Source organism: Mustela lutreola, chromosome 12 (genome assembly GCF_030435805.1).
Source record: "Mustela lutreola isolate mMusLut2 chromosome 12, mMusLut2.pri, whole genome shotgun sequence".
NCBI classification, from domain to species: Eukaryota; Metazoa; Chordata; class Mammalia; order Carnivora; family Mustelidae; genus Mustela; species Mustela lutreola.
The window spans coordinates 32504228-32529627 of NC_081301.1; the positions used below are offsets into that span (position 1 = coordinate 32504228).

General features: G+C 50.1%; 1 protein-coding gene and 1 long non-coding RNA gene across 2 annotated transcripts in view; one reads left to right on the forward strand and one right to left on the reverse strand.

Moving 5' to 3' along the window:
- Positions 1-22458, reverse strand: part of LOC131812837 (uncharacterized) — a 29044-nt gene extending 6586 nt beyond the window's left edge. The window contains exons 1-2 of the long non-coding RNA XR_009346501.1: positions 22377-22458; positions 21363-21478 (exon numbers count right to left, since the gene is read on the reverse strand). This is a non-coding gene — a long non-coding RNA (uncharacterized LOC131812837). The remainder of the gene's footprint in view (positions 1-21362; positions 21479-22376) is intronic.
- GABBR2 (gamma-aminobutyric acid type B receptor subunit 2) overlaps positions 1-25400 on the forward strand; it is a 338485-nt gene that overhangs the window by 291320 nt on the left and 21765 nt on the right. The window lies entirely within an intron of this gene.

The window sequence follows — 25400 nt, forward strand, 5'->3', positions numbered from 1 at the left end:
AGGAGTAGTTTGTCCAGTAGACTGAGATGGGGGTGGAGGGCAATTAACACATCGAGGATGGGGGCCGTGGGAGTGAGAGTAGTCACCCAGGGAGTGGGTGCAGTAAGAAGTGAAGACGTCCTGACTAGAGCCTGAGCACCCACAAAGCCCTGATGGGACAGAAGCCTGGGGAGGGAATTTCGAGGTAGTGGTCAGGAAGGAAGGAAGGAGCCAAGGGAGAGAGCTGCCTATGCACAGGGGGCATTTGAAGGAGGGAGAGCTCTCTGAGACAAATGCTGCAGACCAAGGTGAGGAATGACAGGTCCCTCCTCCCCGACTTGGCCCCAGGCTTAGTGCTCCCACATTGCATCTCAGCCCTCCCTTCCTCTGCCTTACAGCATCTGATGGGAAGATTGGCCGTTTCTGCATTTCAGATAGAGCAGGTGTGGGTAAATCTGCCAAGTATGCGAAAAGGGGTTTTTAAACTATGATGTGTATTCTCAAGGAAAAGGGGAAAGACTCGTTTTTGAATACTACTTTACTAGTGGTGATGGTGAGGAGGTGTAATATACATGGGTCTGGAGTTCAGGGAGATGTGTAAGCCTGTGGACGTGGTCAACATATAAATGGCATCGAAAACCTGGATGAGAGCACGGAGACAGTGCTGGGATAGAGGGTGGGGCATATAGATGGAAAAGAGAAGGGGACCAAGGACAGACCCTCAATTGCTCCAGGGTTTGGACATCAGGAAGGTAGGAGAGAAACAGCAAAGGACCTAGAAGGAGAAGCCACCAAGATAGGAAGAAAACCAGATGAATCTGGTGTCTAAGACACCAAGTGAAGATATTGTTTCAAGAGGAAGTTTTGATCAAGTATGTCAAAGGCTGCTTTTAGATCAAGTAAGATGAAAACCAAGAATTGACCCTATGTGTATTCATACACACCCATAGGGGATTTTTTTCTTTTAAGGAAAATAATTTGAGATAATTTACCCTTAAAGTAAAAGCAGGATATACTAAGGGTGTGAAAATAGTCTTTACATCTAGTGGAAAGGTTGTTCGTTTTTTCCCCAAACCTGCCTTCTACACCAGGCCACCTCTTACCCTTCTGCTTGACCGCTCTGAAATGATTTTGAAGGGAAGAGAAAATGGCAGACAGCACTAGAGGTCGCTGAGCATTGAACACCCCACAGAGCCTCAGGGCAGCCACTGGGGCAGCATCCTGAGAGCACCTGCCCTCCCTAAAGACATCCCCCACCTGCTCCCAGGCAGGTTGCAACAAGAAACAGAATCACGTGCAGTCCAGTCACCCATGGGAGCCATGTGTGTGGCGTTTATTTATGGATATGGTGAAAGGCTATCTCCACAGGCTGCAAGCAGCCTCCTTCAAGAATTCCCAGCACCTGGGTTCTGTGGCTTTCTGGCCTTTTGGGCAGTAATCAAGGTAAGGGCAGTCTGGAACAGAGGGTATTTCAAACTTCCCTCCACGTTCCTTGCTTTTACCATCCTTTTTGCGGAAGCAAACCAGGGCTTTCAAAGTCATAGACTACACTTGGCTTTGAAACTGGTGGCTTATTCCAGTATGTTTCTATGGCAACGGATATTGGAAGAGGCAAATACATAGAGTTTTAAATAATTTTAACTCTTATCTTCTACCTCCCTCCACAGTTGCTCTGCAAAAAAAAAAAAAAAAAAAAAAAAAAAATCCAATCACAGAGCACATACTTTCTGAAAACATCTGGTATCCTTATAAAGCTTGTCCAAGTTCCATCTCACTCTATTCATTTTTAAATAAAGAGATACCAGAATGGCCAGGGTGAGGGTAGTGCTAAGAATCGGGGTCCACTCTGCTCTGTGGGCTGCTCACAGGTGGCCTGGTGGGCCAGAGCTTCGATGCACAAGGTCACCTTCCAAGTGCTGTGTCATCAGTGTCAGCCCTGGACAGTGGGACAGGATTTTATCATCCCTAGTCATCCATGGGGTCCTGGATGGCTGGGCTGGGACCCTGGCCAAATGCGGACCAACTCCAGGCAGGGGAGTGGGACGCCCCACAAGGACCTCTGGCAGAGTCTGCTAACTGAGGCCTACCCCAGTTGGCCTGACTACTCCCCGGAGACAGCTAGAGCCTCTGAGCTTCTGGCAAAGTCATTCTCCCAGTTCAAGTCCTCCCATCAGCTAGAGGATGAAGCCCACACTCCTTAGCGGGCCAGGAGGTTCTGACTGCACTTGCCTCCCTGTCTGTGACCCCCTCCTCACTCCTTGAGCTCAGCTACCCTGAAGGATCGGCCTTCCTCCACTCCCTCATGCTCTCTCTTCCCCAACACCTTTGTACGTGCTGTCCTCTCTACCCAGAGCATGCTCCTAACCGCCCCAAAATGCCATCTTCATGCAAAAGTTTCCGATTTGACCTTCAAGAAGCAGCTCAAAAGCATCCTCTCCAGGACCCTTTGGAACACGTGGACCGCCTTGAGTGTGTCTGCCTAGGCCCCTTCCTCTCTTTGCCCTCTCATTCCAGTCACAACACTGGTAACTGACTGTGCACCTTGGGCCCCCAGGTCTGTGACCTCCTCGGAGGGCAAGGCCATCTGTGTGTCCCCAGCACCCACTCACTGGCAGGGCCTGGCTCAGAGTAAGTACTCGGTAAATATTTATTGAATAAATTGTTTCCTCCACCTGGAACTCTCTCCCCGTGCCTCCGGATGTCCAAATTCAACCCATCTGTCTGGGCCCATTAAGCCGGCTTCTCCAAGAAATGTCTTCGCCGAGTTGCAATTTAATTTAATACTACACCCTCACCTTTTATCCTGGGCCCACTTATGGGGCTAAAGCTGCCAATTGAAGAATGATTCAGCATCTTTTCTAAAGAACTGTTGTTCTGCTTGTAACTTAGTGCCCCTGAGTTGAAGATCCACAGCCTAGATCCTCATGGAATATACCGCCAGGAAATGGGCTGTGCTCTCCCCGTGAACTTGTATCTACTTCCTTCCTTCGATCAGGCAGTTTGAAAGTGAATAAGCGGCTCCGTTTTCTTTTTAACCTTGGCTGCCAGAAAGTAGGAGCCAGATTCAACATTCCGGCAGCAATAACCATCTTATCTCGGGTTCCTGGAGGATTATCTCGCTTTCTGATCGTGTGTCTTTATTTTTAACTGTCCTGTTGTGTTTGGGCTTTTATTGTGTGCTGCCTCAGGCCCTTTGGGAGAGCAGGCAAGGTGTAAATTCCATATTAAGTTATTAAAATGAGAATGCCGGGCAAGATTTAATTGGAATAATATGCGAGAGAGACATTTAAGGATGTCCACAGATACTCGCCTTCTGGCGTGGGTCCCAGCTCGGCCCCGGCTGCAGTCAGCATTGTGGGCCCCATGTGTGGACAGACGGGCTCTGCCGGCCGTTGCCACATTTCTGGAACATCTTGTATCATCAGAAGGCATCTTAGATATGTGAGAGATTAGTTTCTTTCCTCTTCCTTGTTGGCTTCCCTTTTGCCTTCAGGAAGCACAGCCCTGAGGCTAGAAATTCTCTGGTCCTTCCTGGACCAGGTGCTGCTCTGGGGAGCGGGGGGATCTGTTTACTAGAAATTCTCAAGTACCTGGAGCAGAAGGGGTAGAAAATTCTCTGGGATACTGTTGTCTTTTGACCACTGCGTGTCTTGGTAAAACCATTCCAGGTCTTGAACAAAAGGAGCCTTTAGATTTTGATGATTTTTTTTCCCCAACCCCACACATCCGTGTTGGCAGAAACGTTGGCTGGGGTGCCCACAGAGACCTTCCCTCTTTTTAGGGGGGAAAATTCCAAACAACTTACTCTTCGTAAACTATGTGTCATTGGGGTGTTCCCTCAGCATTTATAGGATAGGGGTAGGGGGCACTGTCTGCCATGCTCAGCCTCTCTTAAGGACTCCATAGCCAGGTGGGCAAGATTAGCTCCACACAGAGAGACACGCGCAGGGGGAGTTGTCGTCGACGGCATCTTCTCTCTGACACAGGCCCCCAGATTCTCGGTTTGAAGTTTAAGTGACAGTGCTGAGAGACTGGGCTTCCTTTTCTAAAGTAGGAGCCAGGATTGAATTTGGATTTAATGTGCCTCAGAGGATGAAAAAGCAAGAGAGAACCTGTATCAGGGTGTGCGAGGTTTTGCTGTGGTAGGAGAAAAAAGAACAGAAAACTCTGGACTGGAAATAGTAAGCGCTTGTCCATCAAGGACTAACTCCAGCTTCTCCCATAGTGTCCAAACCCAGGACGCAGCTGTTGGGGCCGTTTGTGTGGCAAAGGGAAAGCGTACATGGTAAAGCGTGCCCTTACATTGAAAGCTCCCACTCGCACAGCATCGCATGTCATTTCCACGCATGTTTTAGTGGGAAGAACATGTTAACAGAGAATGCCTGAGTTCAGTGGGGCAGGGCAAAGCAGTCCCGCTATGTGCCCATGGGAGGGAGGACCAGGTGCTGATGTACAGGGTTCTCTATAGATAGTACAGTGACGGTAGCACATTCTATATGCATGAGTCTAGCACATTCCATCCAACTTCCTATCGCTGTCACAAATACTGCCCCGTCCTAGAATGTGAGCTCTTTCAGGACGTGGTGGGAGGAAACATTGTCTTTTATTCACTGCCAGACCCCCAGCACCTGGAAAAGCACCCGGCACATAGTACCCAATAAATAATAGTAATTAAATAATTGAATGAACTCAGCCTTAGAGCAACCACATTAGGACGTCAGTGGGATATTCTCTGAACGGTATTGTACTAATCCTCTAGGACCAAACCCTTTCCTAACCCATCACTCTGTCCACCTCCACTGCTACCACCAAATTCCAAAGCACCATCATGCTCAGTATCTGGCCTCCCAGAAGGGGGCGCTATGAGGCAAAGCCACCCAAGAGATGGGATTACGTGGAAGAACCCTTAGGGTGGAAGGCACAGAAGTTGTTTATTTTTCTTATCCCGAGTTTCTAAGCAGGCTCCCTGCTCCCACTCATTGTTACTTGCAAGCCATTCTCCACACCACAGAGAGAATCATTTTTGGTGGTTTGTTCTGAGATGTAATTCAGATGCCATAAAATTCGGTTTTAAAATGTATTCCACAGGGAATTTTCATACATTCAGAAGACTGGGCGAACATCCCCACTATCTAATTCCAGAACTATTTCATCATCCCCAGAATAAACGCCTCTCCTTCGGCCCATCACCCCAGAGTTCCCATTCCCTCCAGCCCCTGGCAACCAGGAATCTGCTTTACAATTCATGGATTTGCCTGGTCTGGACACGTCCAATCAGTGGGATGGTACAACACGCATCCTTTGGGGTCTGGCTCCTCTCACTTGGCATAAAGTTGTTTAGGTTTCTCCATGTTGTAACGCGGATCCACGCTCATTCCTTTTATGACTGAATAATATTCCCTTTTATGGATATACCACATTTACTTGTCCATTCATCAATTAACGATATTTTAGTTATTCCCACATTTTGGCTATTAAAAATATTGCTGAGGGGCGCCTGGGTGGCTCAGTGGGTTAAGCCGCTGCCTTCAGCTCAGGTCATGATCTCAGGGTCCTGGGATAGAGTCCCGCATCGAGCTCTCTGCTCTGCAGGGAGCCTGCTTCCTCCTCTCCCTCTCTCTGCCTGCCTGTCTGCCTGCTTATGATCTCTGTCTGTCAAATAAATAAATAAAATCTTTTAAAAAAAATAAAAATAAAAAATATTGCTGAGCATTCATATACATGTTTTTATTTTTAAAATTTTATTTATTTATTTGAGAAAGAGAGAGAGAGCATGAGAGGGGAGAAGGTCAGAGGGAGAAGCAGACTCCCTACGGAGCTGGGAGCCCGATGTGGGACTTGATGCCAGGACTCCAGGATCATGACCTGAGCCGAAGGCAGTTGCTTAACCACCTGAGCCACCCAGGTGCCTCCATATACAGATTTTTGCGTAAACATGTGCTTTCAGTTCTCTTGGATACACACATACACAGAAGAATTGCTGGGTCATATAAAGTGCTGCTTAACATTTTTAGGAACAGAGTGGCTGCACCATTTTACATTCTCAGCAGTGTATGAGGGTTTCATTTTCTCCACATTATTGCCAAAAATTGTATTCATCTGCCTTTTGAGTATAACTATCCTGTTGGGTATGAAGGGATATCTCATTGGGGTTTTGAAGAGAATTATTATCAAATAACTAATCAGGTGCATGTTGGCCATTTGCATGTCTCCTTTGGAGATTACAACTCTTCAAGTCCTTTGCCCACTTTTGATGATTTGTCTTCTCGTTGTTGATTTGTAGGAGTTCTTTATGTATTCTGGATATTACTAGATCCTTATCAGGTATATGATTTGGGAATATTTTCTCCCGTTCTGTGGGCTGTCATTTCACTTTCTCAGTGCTGTCCTGTGACATGCAAAACATTTTAAAATTTTGATGACATTCAGTTTATTTATTTCTTCTTTGGTTGTTTGTACTTTAGATACTGTAACTCAGAAACCATTGCCTGATCTGGAGTCATGAAGATTTATTACATTCACTTTTTTTCTAAGAGTTTTATAGCATTTGTTTTACATTTAGGCATTCTGTCAAGGTGTTGTTGTTGTTGTTTTTCATTCTATGTTTTGAGTTAACTTTTTCTACTGTGTGAGGTAACAGTACAAATTTTTTCTTTTGCATGAAGATACCTAGTTGTCCAAAGACAATTTGTTGAAAAGAATATTCTTTCCGCCATTGAATAGTCTTCTAACCCCTATACAAAATCAATTCACCATGGATTATGGGTTATTTATGGGTTCTCAGTTTTATTCCATCCATCTACATGTCTGTCCTTACGCCAACACCACACTGTCTTGATTATTGTCACTTATGGTAAGCTTTGAAATTGGGAAGCGTAAGTCCTGCGACTTCATTATTCTCTTTCAAGACTGTTTTGGCTATTCAGGGTCCCTTGATTCCATTAGAATTATAGGATCAGTTTTTGTTTGCAAAAGAGACTACAAAGATTTTCATAAGAGTTGCATTGAATTTATAGATAGATTTGGGAAGTATTGACACATTAGCTAATTAACTAGCCACACATGGCCCCCAACATTCTGTCTCATCTCATTCTGCTTTTCCAGCACATTATTTATCCCTCACTCTCTCCTCTGTTTTTATTTTCCTCCACTAGAATGTGAGCTCCATGAAATCAGGTCCTTGCCTGTCTTGCTCAGGGCTCTACCCAAAAGCCTAGCATAGGGCCTGGCAGGTACATAGTAGATTCTTTTTTTTATTTTTTTTTTTTATTTTTTTTATTTTTTTTTTTTAAAGATTTTATTTATTTATTTGACAGAGAGAAATCACAAGTAGATGGAGAGGCAGGCAGAGAGAGAGAGAGGGAAACAGGCTCCCTGCTGAGCAGAGAGCCCGATGCGGGACTCGATCCCAGGACCCTGAGATCATGACCTGAGCCGAAGGCAGCGGCTTAACCCACTGAGCCACCCAGGCGCCCCATAGTAGATTCTTAATAAATGTTGGTTGAATGGAAACATGAATGATGAGGAAAGGAATGCATGAATGAATGAATGAATGAATGAATGGGCTTGCCCCCCTGACATGCCTCTTTTCAGCTTTGCAACCTCTTGACCAGGTCATGTGGTTGCTCAGCTCCTGGCTTAAATTATTGGGTAAATAATTGATACTGACAAGAAAAATAAGTACGATTTTAAAGGTGGGGGAGGAAGATCTTTCAATCGTCTTAAAGATAGGCTACAATTTGTGGTTCTCCATCCTAGCTGCATCGCCCAGAAAAGATCTTTTTTAAAAATACTAGTGCTCAGGGCACACTCCCCAGAAAATCAGAATCGCCAAAGGTGCTGGGATTTTTTTAAGTTGTCCCAGGTTTTATTGTGTGGCCAGGTTTGAAACCTTCCGGACTAGCCCCTCACCAGTCTCTAGAAAGGGTCCAGGATGGCCCTGTGAATGCCAGAGTTAGATATAGCTTCAGGACAATATAGTTAAGGCTAAAAAGGAAAGAGAAGAAAAAGCTGAATCCAGAAGACCTAAAGTCCAGCTGGTCCCCTCCCAAGCCCCACTGTGCCCCCCCAGCCACAGGATGCAACGTTGACAAAGGACAGGCAGACTCAGAGAGAGCGCCACCTGGGAAGGCACACATCTGTGAACCCCACAGCTGAATGAGCTTCTCCAGTCTCATGATGTTCTGAAAATCCTTCATCATCATGCAAATAATTCTTTCCCCCGTAGAAGAGAGAGAGCAAGGAAAAGGAAGAAGGAAAAGCTGCGAGATTTCTATTTCTGCCATATTTTTCATTGCAGTTGAGAGGCAGGTGAGCCAAGTTCCAGACCAAAACTTTAGGCAAGTTTAAAAAAAAAAAAAAAATGTGCCTTGCAGTCACAGGGAGCCACCAACCACAGAAACCAACAGGAAGGCAAGGGCCAAGGGGACCACAGTGTCTGGGCAGCTTGGCACTCACAGCGGCTCTGAAATGGACCCATCGGCCACTTGGTGGGTGTTTGTTATTTTTGGCCTTTGGTGGACCTGAAGTTTCTCTCTAAAGCAACAGTGGGTTAAACTTCATGTGCTGAGTCATTTTGACCTTGACACAGGCTGGAACATTTCCCGTGACACCAGGATGCTCAGTGCAGTTCAGAGGACGCTGACACAGACGGTGAGCCCCTCCCAAGAGCTCGGGAGAAGCAACATAATCTTAGCTCCTGCCCCATTCTCAGCATGCAGCCCACATACTGTCCTGCCCTTCTGTGGACAGGGGCCCTGACCCCAGGTCTGTCCCACTTGGGCACAGGCACTCACAGTTGGCAAACACAATACAATAATGACAACAGGGCCTCACCTCTCCATGGCATGGCACAGCTTACAACACAGCTGGACATCCCCATTTTAGAGATGAGGAAACCAAGGCTGGAGAGGTGAACTGAGCAGCCCCAGATGACATTGCCACATACTGGACCTGTCCATAGCCAGGGCCATGTGGTGTCAGGGGGCATGGGATCTCTTCTGCTAATATGGGCCTGTTGTTTTCTGGATCTTCCTGCCTCTCCCACCACCACCCCCCCACCGCCGCCGCCAGCATCAATCCTGTGTTTTATTTTAAAGGAATAGTTTTTTCATTGATGGTTTGAAATTATTAGCATCCATTGTGCATGGTGTTCTCTTATAAATGTTTAAATATCTCTTACATCTGTGAATTGTTTCATGAGTGTGGAGCACTCGTGAGCAGATGTTCAAACCCAGCAAACTGAGATCTGAGAGCATTGTCTCCCAGTCCGCCTTCGTGCAGGATTCCAACTAAGCTGTGTTGTCTTGGTAATCACAAGAGTAAAAACAGTAACACCAGCAGCTCGTGGCGAGTGCAGACTACGTGCTAGGCACTGTTTCCGATGCTTTACTTTGCCAGCCCATTTAATCCTCACACCAAGCCCAGGCAGCTCTCACCATTATATTCCAATGAAAAAATTGAGGCACAGAGGGGTTAAGCAATTAGCCCAGCATCACACAGCAGGTAAGTATATAGCGTATGGCCCATAATGGTTAAACAGATGGACTCTGGAATTAGGCTTAGCTTCAAAACCCAGCTAAGCCCCATAGGTGTGAGGTTAGGGAAGTGCACTGGGTGAAATTGTGACCCCACAAAGATATATCAACATCCTCACTCCCAGAATCTATGAATAGTAACCTTATTTAGAAAAAGGGTCTTTGCAGATGTAATTAAAGATCTTAAGATACAGTCAGCCAGGATTACCTAGGTTGTCCCTAAATCTAGTGGCAAGTGTCATTATAAGAAATAAAAGAGGACAGACACAGACAGAGGGGAGAAGGTCATGGGGAGGGGGGAGCAAAGATGGCACAACGTGGTCACGAGCCAGGGAACTGCAGCCACCAGAAGCTAGAAGCTGCACGGGATTCTCCCCCAGAGCCTTCAGAGGGGGTGAGCCCTGCCAACACCTTGTTTGCAGACTTCTGGCTTCCAGAACAGTGCAAGAGTAAATCTCTATTGTTTTAAGACACCCAGTTTATGGAAATGTATTACAGCAACCCTGGGACACATACATATCGCAAGTGACAACTTCCGAGGGCCAGTTTCTTCATCCATGGTGTGAGTCTCAATATTAATAGGTCTGACTGCCTAGGGCTTTGGGGAGGACTAGAAGGCCTTACCCTGTGCCCAGCATATCAAGAGTACTCAGTGAAGGTTAGCGACTGCACAGAGCAATACTGATGACCTGGCCCTTGGCCACCCTGCCCGGAGCCCTCTAAGAACCAGTCCCACATATTGCCATTTTCCCGCGTCTGACTCCTTGTCACTGGGCCTCCAGAGCCCAGACCAACACGTTCCTGGTTCAGGAACCTCAGAGGAATTAACTCTGACTCCCCAACCCAGACTGCAGGGCTCCCCCCTCCCCAGAGCCATTCATCCCCTGAGCTGCCAGAGTGAGACAATGAACATCCACACGTGGCGTTTGAATATTTCACCCAAGAAGTCATTTTCTTACATGAGTCAGACACAGAGGCTCAGAGAATTAAATCAGGAAGGTAACTCTGGGCCAGAGTGATTTCTGCCAACGGGTGTGGAGGATCTTCCTGTGTCCGCTTGGCACTTTCTTTCTTATCTGTGTCTTACAGCAGACAGGAAGCCGGCTGACGAGAGATTGCATGTTCATACCAATTATTAAAAATATATGGCAGCCTTCTGGAAATGCATTCACATGCCAAAGAGATAGAATGCATGCACAAACCAGGCTCCTGCACTGTGGGTTTGGGGGAATGATGAGGTAGCCATGGATGCTACAAGCCAAGGTTCTGATCCATATTCTGCCATCTCCTAGCTGTGTGACCTTGCGTGAGAGATTCACCCTCTCTGATCCCCAGTGCCTACTAGGAAAACTTCGTGCCTCCTTTATAGGTTTACCAGGAGCATTGACTGGTGTAACATGTTCAAGGACCTAACACGGACCCTGACCCCTGAAAGGAATTTGATCATTGTGACTTTTGTTCTCACTCCTGACTCTGCACTTCCTGACCCCATAAGGAAATGAACACAGCTCCCCTGATGGCCTCCCAGAGAGGTCCTGAGGAGCAGTGCTGCATGGTAGCTTAATACCTTCCAGCGCACTTCTCTCAAAGTGCACTTGCTTACTCCTTACTGTCCCCCTGAGCAGAGAGAGACCTGCTCCCATTTTGCAGGTGAACACCCGGAGATCCACAGTCGGGCGACAGGCTCTGGACCGCACAGGCAGCAGGTGGGGCTCAGGAGCATGAAGCCAGGCCTGCTGCTCCCCAAATCCAAGCTCTCCCTCCATGCTCCATGCTGTTCTCACATGAGACCACAGACGGGCAACTTGACTTCAGAAGTAGCAGAGCTCCACCCCAGGGTAAGGCCTGTCTCCAGCATTGATCTGTCCTTGGGCATCCTAATGGCTCTCTCGTCCTCACTTCCCCCTTCTAGGCATGATCCAGTTGAGTCAGTCTCATCTGGCCCACTGTGTGGTCGTCTGTGAACTTCGGCACATGTTCAAAACGCACCCTTGCATGCATATTTCCCCCCTGCCCCGGGCCTTCTCAGACACCCCCCACCCCGTGCCCACCCATATGCTCTCACTCCCGCATCAGGGAGGCTCCCAGCACAGCCTGCCCTGCATTGCGAGAAGCCCTTGTGAAAGTCAGCGGGGCCAGGAGGTGGAGATGGGAGCCATTCATTCCTTTGCCACAATCTCATTTACTGGGCCCCACTGTGTGCCAGATGTCGGGGCCATGACAAGGGGGGAAGCACAGCCTCTGCTCTCAGGACTGGCCCAGCCCCTGTCCCCCAGAGGGACAGAAATGTTCAGGGACAGCATCAGGGAGAGCAGGCAAAGATAGATGAGAATGCTGGAACAGCTCAGCCCCCAGCCCTCCAGGATCACAAAGAACAGGGCTCATCATCCTGCCTTGAGACCTACTGCCCCCCTTAAAGGAGAGAGAAGACATTTCCCCCTGCGTCTTGAAAGAGCAAGTGGGGCTTGGATGGTTAAAGAAAATGGGAGCTGTGTGAAACGGTCTGGTCTTAATTTTCTCAAAAAATTAAACAGTTACCATGTGACCCAGCAAATCCACCCCTAGGTATATACTCAAGAGAGATGAAAATGTGTGCACTAATGATACCAAAAAAAAAAAGGGAAACAACTCAAACATCCATCAACTGAAGAATGGATACACAAAATGTGGTCTACCCAGGCAACAGAGTATTATTCGGCCATAAAGAGGAGTGAAGTTCAAATACACATGAGAACATGGATGAACCTCGAAAGCATTATGATCAGTGAGAGAAGCCAGATGCTACGAGGCCACATCCTCTATGATTCTGTTCCTATAAAGTGTCCAGAAGAGGCTAATCCACAGAGACAGGAAGTAGATTAGGGGCTGGGAGAGGGCCATAGGGAGTATGTGCTTATGGGGTTTCTTTTTGGAGTGATGAATAGAAAATCAGATAGTAGTAATTGTTGACCAACATTGTAAATATACTAAAAACCACTGTTTATACACTTGAAAACGGTTAATTCGTTATGTGGATTTTATCTCAGTTTTTTCAAAAGACAGGTAAAGGGAGACAGGCACCCTCCGGGTGAAAAGCCTTCCAAAGCGAGGGTAGGAAGAGTGGGAAGTGCTTTTGGGGAACAGCAAGTTTCTGACCTAACTGGAGCATAATGTATTGTACTTTTTCTATTATTGTTTCATGGCTTTAGAAGACTCGGTGATTGTCGGCCCTAATCCCTGCAGTGGCCATTAGGATATTTTCAGTTGCAAGAACTTAAGTCAGAGTGCACAGTAGAGACCACCTAGGCATCTTGGAAAGGTCCAGTGGTAATGTGGACTTCAGGCTCAGTTTGATCAGGGATCCATTCCATTTTTCTGTGATTCTTCTGTCCCTGCCTTCTTCCATGTATGAAATACATCATCACACTAGCTTCCCACACGTCATGAAGATGTGAAAAGAAAGATGCATTTCATCTAGAAAGAGCTTAAAATTTTTGGACAAAATAGAATTTTAGCTGAGATTTAAATAATGAGCAAAACCTCAAAGAGTAGATATTCAAAGCAATGGCATTCCTGGTAGATGAAAATCCTTGAGCAGGAAAGTGTAGGCTATATCTGGCAAAGAGTTCAAGAATCAGTTGCATCTGTTTGCTTTTTAGTTGAAAGTAGGTACAGGGCTGGAGGGAGCTTGGACTTTAACCCAAGAGGCAGTTGGGAGGGATTAAAAGAATTTTATCTGTGAACCAACATGATGAGCTCTTTATCCAAGTTCATGCTCGTTGTGAGATTATATGATGGCATTATTATGACTTTTCTTAGGTGTGATCATATTGTGATTGTGTATGACAAGGTACGCACTTGTGCTGAAGTATCATGTTCTGAAATTTACTTTCAGTGGTCTGGGGGTGGAAATGAAAGTGTGTGTGTGTGTGTTTGTGTGTGTGTGTGTGTGTGTTTGTGTGTGTGTGTGTGTGTGTGTAGAGAGAGAGAGAGAGAGAGAAAGAAAGCAAGAGAGAAAGCTGTCATCTGGGAGTTTTGGGTGGGTAGATTGCGGTGGGGAGGGACTGGTGGATGGTTGTGTAACAGTCGTTAACACCTGGCCCTGATGAGTCCTTCCCTGGGGCCAGGCACTGCTCTAAGGGTTTCCCCATCAGTCCATTTAAACCTCAGTGCCATGTGTTAGGCACTATGTTTGCGCCCATTTCACAGATGGCAACAATGAGTCTGAATCACTGCTGCAAGCTCCCATCCTTTGTGAGTGGCAGAGTTGGGATGAGCACTTAGGCAGTCAGCCCCCAGGGCTGGCATTTTTAACTACCTGATATCAGTCTCCCGTCCTAGACTGATGCACTTCCTCATATTCTCAGTGACTGGCTAGCGATGGATGATGGATCTGTTTATTTTGCCAGACAGAGGGTCAACAGCAAATTTTGGCCCCAGCCTCATTGGTGTTTTTGCGGTAAATCAAGACCTATTTACTACTCATTAAATATTTTGGGGTCCGTGGTAAAAAAAGAAGTTCAGAACTTAATTTCACTTCTCTGCTACACTGCTCATTCTTTTTTAATAATGGTCTCTTATCAGCCTCCTGGCAGCTTTTGCATTTCCTGCGCATGTTAATTTCTTTATTATTAACGTTGGTATCTGTGGTTCAGCCCAGCATATCTTGGCACTTTTTGTTTCCAACGGGCACCCATTTTGCCTTGTTCATTGGCATATGCGGGCCCAGTTCCTGTTTCTAAAAGGGATCCTTTGAGCCTCGGTAAACACGTGGCTTTCAATTAGTCTTGCGATCCTCATTCCCATTCTCATCCCAGCCACGTCACCCATAGAGCGTTCTTCACATTCCCCCAGATACAGGCTGTCTTGTGTCAAGCTTCTGGCATTGTTCCTCAGTCATTGTCTTCTCTCCAGGTCCTAGCCCAGAGAACCCCACAATGTAGCATATGACAAACAGTAAGACGTCCGGAGGTTGAACCCTGGGGTGGGCAGAGACAGGGGTTTGTGTGATGAGCTTGAAGGTGATCCGGGACCAAATCCAGGAAGGACCTGAGTGTTCAGCTGAGAACTTAAGACTTTATCCTAAAAGCCAACATCCTCCCAAAGTATATAACAGAGAATGCTAATCCCATTAGGTGTTCCCAAAATAAAAGGGAATGGGGGATTTCATGGTCCAGTCATTTAAGAAATCCCAGAAATTATACATCGGCCTCTTGGAAATGTACAATGGGTTTTATAGCATGTTAAAGGCTCTGAAAAGCCCTCCGGTTAAAAAAAAAAAATTGTTTAATTATGGGGCTCCTGGGGGCTTAGTCAGTTAAGTGTCCGACTCTTGATTTCAGCTCAGTTCATGATCTCAGGGTTGTGGGATGGGGCCCTGTGTCAGGCTTCAAGTTCAGTGTGGAGTCTGCTTAAGATTCTCTCCCTCTTTCTCTCCCCTTTTGCCCATCCCCCTGCATACATGCTGTCTCTCTCTCTCTCTCTAATAAATACATAAATAATCTTAATTAGGGGCGCCTGGGAGGCTCAGTGGGTTAAAGCCTCTGCCTTCGGCTCAGGTCATGATCTCAGGGTCCGGGGATCAAGCCCCACATCAGACTCTCTGCCCAGAGGGGAGCCTGCTTCCTCCTCTCTCTCTGCCTGCCTCTCTGCCTGCTTGTGATCTGTCTGTCAAATAATAAATAAAATCTTAAAAAAATAATCTTAATTAAAATTTTTAAACATTTTAATATTTAATAATAAAAAAATTAGTTGAATTTCCAAAACTTCTTTGGCCATGGAAACCTTTTCTCAGGGAGCAGATTTACACTTACATATTCTGCAGAATATAATTTAGGAAGCACTGCTGGTGGGGACAAGGAGTCTTTGTGGGTTTCGAGCAGGAGGGAGCGTGCTCAACTCAATTTTAGAAAGGTGGTGCCGTGGGGGAGACTGGAGGCTGGAGGGAAGGAGGCCCCTGTGTAGTTCAAGCCAGACGAAATAAGGATCTAAAGCAAAGGTTTCAAATGTTTCGGTCTTTTCTTTCTCCTTTATTTCGAGCTGCATTGTTGTCTTAAAATTGGAAAATCAGTGTTGCTATAATAAATCATAGCACCAGGATTTTACTCAGGCATAAAATCTGAATGAGAAAAGCAATCTGTGCAATCTTGCATCTTCAAAGGAAGCATTTAGCCCAACAGGGTGTTGGAACACAATAGCCATCTGCTTCTGCAAATCACCGGAGTTCATCAAGGCTTTCCAATCAAGGAGACCCAGATTCGTGTCGTAGGTCCACATCTTCGTGGCTCTGTGACTGGGGGCAAGGGCCCGCAATGCTCCACGTCTCCGGTTTTCCCACACAGTAGAGAGGAGGAATAATAACCCTTTCCTCACTGGGCAGCTTCAAGAACTGCATGTGATGACACGTGCAAAGTCCCTAGCACGGTGCCTGACGTGTGACAGCAGAAACACAGATGTCATCGCCCTTCTCTGTTAGCGTGGACAGCTGAGCTGGGCAGCGCTAATGAAGAAGCCCTCAATCCCAGGAGCTAAACGCGTCAGGAGTCTGTTTCTCCCTCATTCACAGTCCACCTGTGCGTCCGCGCCGTCTCCAGGGTAACCATCTTCCCAGAGGCAGCTCAGCAATCAGGGCCCCACCATCCGGCGGCAGGGTGGGTGCTCGTGGGTCCTGCAACAAGGGTCCTAGCCAGCCCACAAGGGGCAGATGTCACTTGTTATGCATCGCACTGGCCACAGTGGGCCAGGTGACCCCCACCTACTGACCAATGGGCGAGAGCCACAAACTGCCGGCAGCTGGGGTGTTGGGAGAGCCCCTCTGGTCAGCCCAGGCCACCTCTCTGGGCCTGTTTCCTCCTCTGTGGCCCCGAGCTCACACTTCTTGCCCTGCCTGTGTGGGAGCATTACAGGGGCACATGACCCTCCTGTTAAGTATGCAGAAAATGCTATGTTAACAAAAGGGGCGATCGTGGGCTTGCTTTTCGCTGTGCCAAAGCCATGTTGCTTTCTTTGGTTCACAGGAAAAGTGGACACCTTCTACCCTCCTTAGCGCTAGGCTACTCTCAGTCCCTGTCTCTAATTGCTCACTCCCTCCTCTCATTTGGGGCTTTAAAATTGCTTTTCAGTTAGATCGTGAAGGTCAGCTAGCTGTAGCCTTCGGTGGCTGAGTTCTGGAGCTGCACAGTAGGGCCACACATCCTGCGTGGAAAGAGCCCCGGAGTGTTGTGAGGGATGACAGGGGGGGTCCGTGGTGCATTTCTCCCTGATGGCAGAGAGAACTCTCGGGGGTTCTGCATCACGGGAGCTGTGGTTTCTTAGATCCCTAAGGAACACCGGACGGATGTGTGTGTGCGCGCGTGTGCGTATGTGGCTGTTTCAAGCACCGATATTCCCTTAAATAAGATAATGACACTGTGGACTACCAAGCCCCACAGTGTGCTTCAGTTACCGAATAACCAAAGCAGGCTCAGGGGACAACCTCGGGTGACTAGGACTCTGGCTGTGAGGCGGGGACAACACTCTTGCACTACTCAGATCCCCTGGGAAACTCGTGTTCTCATAAGGGACTCAGACCCTATGCAGACAGTGACAAGATGAAGGGTGGCCAGGACAGGAAGAGGGCCCAAACCTGTGCCGTGTAGAAGAGGTTGCCATCAAGCCAGCAAAGAGAGGTCTCAGGCAGCCACCGCGGCTGGAGCCAAGGAAAGAGCCACGACCCGCAGGTCCCCAAAGGCAGAAGCCAGGACCAGCACGTGGGGAGGGAGGTTCTGAGGATGCAGATCTCAGTCTAGGACAGGCAAGAATATTCACGTTTTAAAGTGACCTATCTCAGAGTGAACTGGGCTGCCTTCGGAGGTAGGGTCTCATGATCAGAGGTGTGCAAAGAAAGGCTGGAGGAAACCTTGGCAGAGATTACACAGGAAGACAAGGAAGGGAATGAAAATGTTTGGGTCTCTTCGAGATTAAAAGGTGTGTGAGTCCACAAACTAGAACAAGGTGATCTCAGAAGACTTTATACGTGTATCTATTAAGAGGAGAGAGAGCATGCACTGGCAAGGCAGAAGGAAAGGGCTAGAAAAGCGAGCCAGCTGCGGGGTGAAGAAGGGGGTATGCCCACTCGCCAGAGACCCTGAGCACCGCCAGTGGTGGCAGCACCACCAAATATGACATCCTATTTTGGAACAATCTTTGCAGCATTGCACTTTGGGGGCTCCCAACCCGCCTGCCTCCCTGAATGACAACAGGAAAATGAAAAGGATGTACTGTTCTCACTTGCATTACCCTGCGGCGTGTGTGTGTCTCCGGGCTTCGTAGTCTTTTGTCTTCTGTGCTCTTGTGCTGCGCTCAGAGCAACCTGCAAAGCAGGTGACTCTGGCACTTCTCAGAGGAGAACCTGGGGCTCCAAAGGGGCACGTGACGGAGCTGGGGCAAGAACCTGCATCAGGAGGCAAGGCCAGGGGCTGTCCGTCATCCCAGGGCGCTGTGATGCCGCTCTCCTGCCTCTAAGCCAAGGGCAAACAGGGAAGTCTGAGATACAGCGGCAACAGGGGAGGGAGCCCTTGAGGCTCCCCCAGGCGGCCTCCGTCCTTGCTCCTTGATGAGCTGGGACTCCCAGCACTAGGCAGGGTTCCAGGGAGAAGCTCGAACACCAGAAAGGGCCCTGGGCTAGGAGTCAGGATGCAAGTGTGTGCCCTGGGGTGAGGTGCAGCCTGTTTCTGGGCTCGGTGTTCTCCATGCAAAATGGGAATGAAGCTGATGGCCCTACTAAATTTTTAGGGGTTGTTAGGCAGATCAAATGACATTGAAAACCATAAAATTGAGCGTGCGTGCGTGCATAGCAGTGGTGGAATCCTGTGTCCCTGATCCCACAGGCTCATGCTTGCTCCCACCGAGAGCAGCCTCAAACCCTAGTACTGCCCCCTCCTCCCCGTTCATGCCAGGCTGGGCATGAACTTGGCAGCGGGCAGTGGCCGTGAACTATGAGCCGGGCCATGCAACAGACCCCCAAGAGAGGGTGATGAGACACACAGCACCTGCAGAGCCAGGCCAGGGCAGAGCAGGGCCGGCTTGGGGGCCTTGAGGTCTGGGCTGAGCAGGAGAGGTGCCAGAGCCCCCAGGGACTGGGGCTGGTCAGCTTAAACACGGCCCTCTGGGAGCTTTACTCAGTTTTGGAGTCACAGACCTCTCCCCAGGCCAGGGACAATTACCCCCACAAAGAGGCCCTTTGACTGAAGGGTGCTGGCCTAGAGGCAGATGAGAGCGGATGGGTACTTCTGCAGGCAGGCCCAGGCCAGACCAGAAAGTGCAGGAGAAAGGGCTGCCTTTGGCCAACTCAGGACCAGGAGGAAGTCTAGCATAGGGCAGGGCCCCAGAGTGATGACAGAGGCAGCTCCTGGCGGGAGGCACCTGGCCACCCGTGTGCCCTGAGGCCAAGAACAGCACCATCTTGGGACACTTGAAACGCGTTGCTGACACTCCACTGACCAGGGCACACTTTGGGGTAGTTCTGGATTTGCTTTTTTAATTAAAAAAAAATTTTTTTTATTTATTTGACAGAAAGAGACACAGCGAGAGAGGGAACACAGCAGGGGGAGTGGGAGAGGGAGAAGCTTGCTTCTCAGGAAGCCTGATGCAGGGCTTGATCCCAGGACCCTGGAATCATGACCTGAGCTGAAGACAGATGCTTAAACCACTGAGCCACCCAGGCGCCCTTGGGTTTGTGCTTTAAAACAAAGGTTTGGGAAGTTGGGCAGACCAGGGTGCAAGTCACAGCTGGAGGGGGAGGAATAGTCGAACACAGTCTGTCCAGCATGAGGCGATGGTCCTCCCTGAAGAGAGGCAGGAAGCACGGGGCGGAGGAGGGGCAGATGCAGGACGAGAGCCCCTAGGAAGATTCCAGAGATGGGCCAGTGGGTGCTGTTCACGTGGTGGTGGAAAAAGGGCAGCCCAGGAGGGGACATTATGGGGCCTGGCCACAGAGGGTTGAGGCTGGTGATGGGAGTCAAGGCTCCTCACTGAGGGTCAGGAGGCTGGAGTCAGGGTCAGGGCATCTTCCCTGTGGTTTGAGAAGCTGTTGAAGGTCTCTGGGTTGGGAGCCTGGGTGGGATCAGAAAGGAAGGGACGCCCAGGGCTCTGGTTTCCCTGGGGCAGACAGCGGAGCAGTTCTCTGAGCCAGCCCGCCCGGGGAAGGGCAGCTTTAAGGGACGGAGTGATGAGTTTGGAGGCCCAGGAACGTGGAGGAAGGGATGCCCTCTGAAGGAGGAAGAGGAGTGGACAGAGGAAGTGGAGAGTTTCCCAGAGAAGAAGGGCAAAGCCGGGAGAGGTCAGGGCCCGGAGGTGAAGGGAGATAGCCTGTCCACACTGGCCTCTAGGAGCAGAGGACTAAACAGGGCCCCCGCCTTTGGCCACTAGGTGGGTCACCGAGACCATACGGAACATGGCAATGGCCTGGGGATTGTGGCGGCAGGTAAAGAATGCAGATGGCATTCCAGGCTGCTTTTTCAGAAAGCTCGGCTGAAGGGCAAGAGAAAGGATCAACCAGCTCGAGAAACAGAAAGCACCCACCACGGAGGAGTTTGAGACCGGCTGGGGCTGGAGTGGGGGCAGGGGTAACTGCCTAGGAGAGGAGGTGACAGACGGAGCACAGCATGCAGGGGTTTCCTTCCCTCCATCATTTCCCAGGCAGGGCCTGGGACTTCCCTCATGAAGCTCTGGGTTTTGCTTTCCAGCATCTCAGAATCTTACTGATCCTGTGCGCTCTGAAGGTCACAGGTCGCCCTTCTCTCCAGCCCCTCTGATCTCCTGCTGCTCTTTTCCTCCATCGCCCATCCTCCGCCCACCAGGTCAGGGCCCCCAGATCCCTGCCGGGACCCAGTCTTGGGGTCCACCAGCCTCCCTCTGCTGCGGAAGCCCAGCAGTGGCTCTTTCCCACACACCCTGGGAAAAGCCATCCTCTGGATTTCTGCCCCGCCCACTGGGACGTGAGGGGTCCCAGCATCCCGGCCCTGCCGAGATTGTCCAAGCCAGACCCCAGGCAGCCGAGCCTGCGTCCTGTCTGGGGACGCCACCATGGAATCACCTACTGTTGGTGCTTGAGGGGACGGCAGAGGCCGAGGAGCTGGCTCGCCCCATGTTGGCCAGCAGGCTTGCAGCTTCGACAAAACTTGGGCAACTCTGTGACTAGGTAACCCGTCTTTCTACATATCCCAGCGTCAGCTGGGGCCTCACGGGCCTTGACACCAACTGGCAGAGCAGCACAGACAGGGTGGGTGGCAGACGGGCCCAGCTCAGGCAGGCAAGCCCTGCACGACCTGGTGTCTCATTCAGGGGAAGCCGGAAATCTGGGATGTTCCTGTGAATCACCTGAGTTTTAAATCCTGACTGTGAAGAGAAAAAATCCTAAGCCCTGTGTAGCTCAAGTAAAACACACACATGGCCCGCACTCTGCCTGAAGGCCAGGAGCTTCTCTCTGCTCTAGAATGGCGGGAAGACTCCGCACCCCGGCGCCTGGCCATGCCCTGCAGACTCTCTCGAGGTATGCTGCTGGGTCATCCTTCCAGCAGGGGAGCCATGGGTTTGGGCACCCATCAGGCTTGGGGGAAAGTGCGTGGCATCAGCACCCTCCTGCCGGTTGGGCGCAGCAGACAGGAAGCTGACACTGTGCGTAGCGAGCCAGGTGAAAGCCCCCCACCCTCCACGACCGAGCACTTCTTCCTGCTCCAGGCTTACCCTGAGGCCTCCGACACAAGCCCGAGGAAAATCGGGGCACCCTTGAAGCCCCGTCTCTCCTAGGAGGGGAACAGAGCCAGGCTACAAGAAAGGACAGAGGTTATGATGCCCCCAGCTGCTCTGCAGGAAAGAGGGCTGGCTTACCTTTGCCTTTGACTTGCTATGTCACCGTGAGCAAGTCTCTTATCCTCTCCGGGTCTCAGTTTCCTCACCCGTAACATGGGTATAAATAAAATTCCTGGCTCCTTTACCAGACTGCCCTGAGGTCAAAATCAAAAAGAGATTCTCATATGAATACATAACAGGCTGCAAAGGGCTAGAAATTACTGTACTTGTCCTCCCTTAACTTCCCCAAGACGATCCTCACCCCAGCTGTAGTACTTATAAACCATGGGATTTCCCATTAATTCCAAGATCAAACTCAGAATGCCTCTCTGAACAGGGCCAGGCAGGGGTCTTACTGACCCACAGGGTGCCTGGTGCTGACCAGGGCTCCTGGCCCTCCTCAGCCAGGTCCCAGCCACCCGCCTCCCCTGGCCACCTCATCTCTCCTCCACAAAGCAGGACTCCATGGGGATGTGGCCCGCTGAGTAGCTCTGGAGCCGTGTTTCTCACTCTGGACGCTGTTCCAGGTGCACCCGAGCTAGGCTGAGAAGCACCAACAAATTGGATGCATCCAGAAGCTCCAGGGGGCTGATGCAGCAATGCCAAGTACCCGCAAATAGTAAATCCCCATAAATGTTGGCCGTGCCAGCCCGAGGTGTGGTCCAGAGCACAGGGCCAGGATACCTCTACCTGGGTCTCCACTAAGTCACCCACTTGCTATGAGTCCTCTACTAGGCCTTAGTTTCTCCATCTGTGAAAAGAGGACTTGTAGTGCATGATCCCTTTTGTGTTTGGAAATAGAGACCAGGGGAGGGAGATTTGGGCCGTCACAGCGACCAGAGGACACTCCTGGCATTTAGGGCCCACGGTCCAGGGGCTCGGAGTGCCCTGCACAGAACAAGACTGTCCCTCACAACAAAGAATTGTGCCCCCTCCAAAGAAAAAAATGCAGAAGCAACCTGGTGGGGGAATCTCACAGGTCCCTTCCAGATCCAGGATTTGGCAGAAATTCACCCAAATTCATAACTAAACATTCTAAGAAGAAATTCTTACCTTGAAATGCCAGCTTCCAGCTCTGCTGCCTCGTAGACGTGAGACTGCTGCTGTTGAGATAAGCAGCCCAGCCCCGGAGGGATCCAGAAGGTTCCTCCTGGCCCCAGTGCTTGGTGACTCTGCCGTTGGAGATAATGACGAGGGTTTACACAGAAGGAGCGGGCTTTCCAGCCTCTAAAGCCTACTAAACCCACTGCTTACTTCCTGTGATCGTCTTCCAGCCCCGGGAGGTTGCAAATGAACACGCCATGGCTCAGAAAGGCTTAGAGATGTGTTCAAAGTCACACAGCTGGCAGGTGAGGGACCTGGGGTCTGAATCAGTGCCCTTTCCTCTCCCTGCCCATACTTCCTTGATGGGTCTCCCACACCATCTCCCCCAGAAAGTGTCAACTCACCTGCCTTTCCAGGAAAAGAGAGGCATCTTGGGACTCTGAAATGCAGCCCAGAAAGTCCAGACATCCTCCCCTGCCCTCACCACACACACTCAAGCTCCCACTGATACACGCACATATACTGACCTCCAGTAGAAAAACCTACCAATTTCATCATAGATTTCAAAAATCAACTTTGAAATTAAAAATAAGAATAAAGAAGCACCGGGAATGGCCCAGGGAGAAAGTTCTGAGAGTCAGCTTTTGGGAGCTGGTCAGAAGGTGGAAGAGGTCCCCTCCTCCCAAGAAGCCGTGGCCAGGTGGGGCTGGGAACCCGAGCCACTCACAGCAGTGGAGCAGGAGAGGTCCGAGGGACCATGAGTCCCATGATCACAGGTGCGGCTCCCCACCCTCCCTGCCCACCCCTGCGACGTGGCCAGCCCTAAGTGCCCTGGCCAGCCCCACACAGGACACATGGAAACACGTACTCCTGGGGTCTGACCTGGGGTTAGGACATAGGGGCAAGCTTTCAAGTCTACTCTTGTGCTGGGCTGTCACTCTGCCACCGGTGTATGAGCAACAAGAGAATCTGCATTTTTAAGCAAAGAAGAATCCTTTAAAGCCTTGCTGCCCAAATGGCAGTCCCGGGACCAGCAGCATCGGGGTCATCTGGGAGCTGCTTGGAAATGCAGCATCATGGGCCCCACCCAGACCTACCGGCCCTATGTGCATTTTAATAAGCTCCCTGGGGGCTTGTGTGTACAGTATCTGGTGGCAAGCAGGGCCGGCCCCTCACTGAACTGATGACATGCCAGCCATACTGGCTTCCTTTGGGTTCCTAAAACATGCCAAGGCCCCTCCTATGTGCTGTTCCCTGTCTCGGGAATGCTGTTCCCTGAGGTTCTCACATGGCTGCTCTTCCTCAGCCTTCGGGCCTCAGACTGAATGTTCCCACTTCAGGAAAGCCTTCCCAGACCCCCTGATCTGAAGCCGATACCCCTCCAGGCCCTTCTCAGAGTGGCCTCAGCAGCAGGGATCGCTGTTCTGTTCACAGCAGTGCTGTGTGGTCTGCCCTTGCTAGAATGCCGGCTCCAGGAAGGCAAGCACCCGGTCAGCCTGACACATCTGGGCCCAGCATGGAGCACAGTGCCAGGCACACAGCAGGCTGAGCGAGTGGAGGACAAACAGTCATGGAACACAGAATGACTGTCGCCATCCCTCCATTATTCTGGTTCACATTAACTACGCCCTAAGTAACCCTTGGTCGGACTCATTTTGCAGGTGGGAAACTGAGATCTAGAAAAGTTTGGGGCATGCCCGTAGTCATCCTGCAAGTCTATGGTAGAGCAAGATCAAGGCCTTTGACCTTTCAGGACCCAGCACCTGAGCCCACGCCCGGATGCCCTGCCTGTCCATGTGTGTGGGGGCCGCTGACCTACATTGTGGAGTAATTATATTATGCAGAGGGACTCTCGGGCCAGCTGCTCTCCTTCGGCTGCACAGATGGGGGAGGCTTTCCCGGGCAGCTTCTGCACGCCTCCCACAGAGCGGCGGTCCGGCCAGGAGTCAGGTGCAAGCGTTCCCTGCCTGCGGGCAGAACGGACAGGCGTGGTCTCTCTGCCGGGCACTGTGCCCTGTCAGGCAGGAATAGCATCTTAACAGTTTGCGTTCGATTTGTGGCCCTAAAACTCGGTGTTCACAGAGCTCTGGTGGCTTCCAATGGGGCCTCTGTTGGAACATTTCACGACGAAATCATTCCTCCCCCAAGTTGCCTCTCCCAGTTTCTACAGCGGGGTTCAAGGTTTATGCCCACTGTCCCTTTGGAATGGGATGCAGTGCTCGCGAGAGGTAGGGCAGGCTGGGACAAGCACCTGGAGAAGGAGTAAAGACCACTGGTGTGGGAGGCAGACAGACCTGGCTTTGAACCCAGCTCCAACACTGACTAGCTGGAGATTTCTCTCATCTTTCTGTGCCTCCATTTTCTCATCTGTAAAATGGGTACAACACGTTGTTGGATTCTTACCAGGCTTTGACAAGACACCGTAGGTAGAGCTGGCAGCTTCGCACCTGGTGTCCTGGTGTGTTGTTGTCATCCGTGACAAGCAGCACTCGGTGTTCCTAGGGCAGTTGTTACCAGCTTAGTTTGACTCAGTCCCCCTCTAAGGCTCTCTGTCATGGAATTGTCCTGATCTTACCAGAATGCAAGAGGCCTGAGGACTGGACTGTGTCCATTCTCATGGCTGCTGTATTCCCCCATGCCCAGGACAGTACCTAGCAAATGGTAGCTCTTCTAGTTACATTGGAGTGAAGGAATGACTACTTAGGTAATTGCCCAGGTGGGCAACAAGTAAGGAAGAGAAATAAAGAAAAAAAGGCAATTTGAAAGCTCTTATAGGCCAGTCATCCCTGGGGATTGATTTAGATGAGGGGAAACTGTGTAGCCCCCAATCATATGGGGAGGCAGGGCTGACATCCTGACTCAGACCCTGATGGGAGACCACCGCATGACATCAGCTGGGGTCTGTGTCCTGTGTGTGTGCCGCCGGAGCCAGCACAGGTCAGTGCTCTGGGATCGCTAGCCCTGGGCTGCGTGGTAGGCCCACGCTGAGAGCAGGGTGAGGGTAGGGTCAGTAGGCCTGGGTCCTCCAGCCCC